Source organism: Globicephala melas, chromosome 4 (genome assembly GCF_963455315.2).
Source record: "Globicephala melas chromosome 4, mGloMel1.2, whole genome shotgun sequence".
In the NCBI taxonomy this organism is placed as follows: domain Eukaryota; kingdom Metazoa; phylum Chordata; class Mammalia; order Artiodactyla; family Delphinidae; genus Globicephala; species Globicephala melas.
The window spans coordinates 54,132,611-54,134,927 of NC_083317.1; positions in this window are offsets into that span (position 1 = coordinate 54,132,611).

Genomic DNA, 2,317 nt, shown 5'->3' on the forward strand with positions numbered 1-2,317 from the left:
ATTTTTATCAAATTCTTTTAATAACCTTATGAGTTACATATTACCCTCCCCTTTACCCATGAAGAACTGAAGCAAAGACAGGTTGTAAAATTTGTCCACACAAATTAGTAACTACTGCATCCAAGCTCTGAACTCATGTTGTTTTAACTCCAAAGCCTTGAATCTTAACCACTATACAACCACAGGGTTATAAAAGCCTATGCCTCAGTTTCCCCAAAATACATCGTATAATAGAATGGAGGAGACATGGCTTAACAGTCCACATTTCAAACAAAAAGTTTTTTTGTAGAATAAGCACAATAACGGTCAGCAGAGTGATGTGACTGCCAAAAAAGCGAGTTCCATCTTAGATTGCAGTAATAGAAGTTTTGTATCAGAGAGAAGGGAGTCATGGTCATGCTGTACTGCAAACTGCCTCCGCCCCCACCTGCTCTAGATATCCCATGTGAAGGACAATAGGCAGGGTTTGAGAGAAGACCAAGAATCAGGAATAGGAAGAATGATTTAAGGAACCGGGACTGTTCACCTGGAAAAGGTACAGCTCAAAGCAGGAGGCCGTCATGAGAGCTGTCTTCACATAATTCAAGTGGCACATGGAAAAGGGATTAGATTGTTCTATGTGGTAACCAGGGAATAGAAAAAGGAGCACTGATTAACACTTAGGAGGAGAGAAGGTATATTTTAGGAGGAGAGAAGGTATGTTAAAGATTTGGAAGAACTCTGTCGTGGTCAAAACCATCAGAAGATGAAATAGATTGTCTTGGGAAGATAGGAGTTCCCAAGAGCTGGATGTGTCACAGTATACCTTCCCTGTTCGGGATGTTGTTGAAGCTTCTAATGAGATGGTGGCTAGAAGGGCTGTCTAATGCTAATGCTAGTGCTAACTGACTTTATTATCAAAACCATTAGTGTAAAATCATCATCCACTTAGAGAACTATTTTTATGGTATGATCCTTAAGTGACGCCTTGGCAACTCCCCCTTCCCCTGCCTGCTACCTAAGGCAGAAAGCTTGCAGAACTAGATGTCTAGAACCTTACTACTACCCCAGCACTGCTACTGGCTGTATAACATTGAGAGAATCATTTAACCTTTCCCTGCTTCAATTTTTTTAAAATAAATTTATTTATTTAATTTATTTATTATTTTTGGCTGCGTTGGGTCTTCGTTACTGCGCACGGGCTTTCTCTAGTTGCGGCGAGCGGGGGCTACTCTTCCGTGCGGTGCACAGGCTTCTCATTGTGTTGGCTTCTCTTGCTGCGGAGCACAGGCCCTAGGCGCGCGGGCTTCAGTAGTTGCAGCACGCGGGCTCAGCAGTTGTGGTTCGAGGGCTCTAGAGCACAGGCTTAGTACTTGTGGTGCACGGGCTTAGTTGCTCCACGGCATGTGGGATCTTCCCGGACCAGGGATCGAACCCTTGTCCCCTGCATTGGCAGGTGGATTCTTAACCACTGCGCCACCAGGGAAATCGCCCTGCTTCAGTTTTTCATCTTTAAAAAGAAGTTCCCTCTATCTGTCTCACCTACCTCACGTGGATTTTAGTGAGTATGACAGGCTATCTCAAATGTAAAGGTGCTTTAGAAAATTTAAACAGTATGTGGGTATAACCTATGATGACTATAATGTAAGTTCTGTTCGCCATATACCTGGGGCGCCCAACGTTCTCTGGCACCTGTCTCATCCCTAGATTCTCTCTGATTCTTTTTAAAATTTATAGTCTTTTTATTGTTTGTTTTTGCTTGTTTTGTTCATTTGTTTTACAAATCTTTGTTGAGTTACTGTTACGTGTTAGGCAATGTACAGGCTATTGTGCTAGCGACTGCTGGAAAACAAAACGACGGATGAAACATCATCATTTTCTTCAAGGTGTTTGCCATCAAATAGAGATCTCTATCAACATACAAATAATGTAATACAAGGTAAGGCATTTGGATGCCTTAAGAGTAATATAGATAAAATGCTACAGAAGATCACAGGAGAGAGGGAATTCCAAGATGATTTGGCTAGCACTGCTCTAGCCAAAGGGTGTTTTTCTGTTTCTTTCTACCCCCAACTCTGTTGGGATCCAGTAGAAGCTGGTTCTCTTCAAGATTATGAATTTTTGCATTGGTGCTGAGAAGTGGTCCAGCTGTCCAAGTTTTAGAACTTCTAGTCCCTTTGCATTGGCCTTGGGGAAAGAGGTGTGATTTTCTCTATTTTTCTCTTATATGAGAAAAGAAAGTGAAGCTCAGCAAGGTCAAGTACAAGTCAAAAATTGTTATGTAAGGCAGACCCTCCTCTCTGCAACTATCTAGAGTTTCAATGCACAAAGCAGGGCT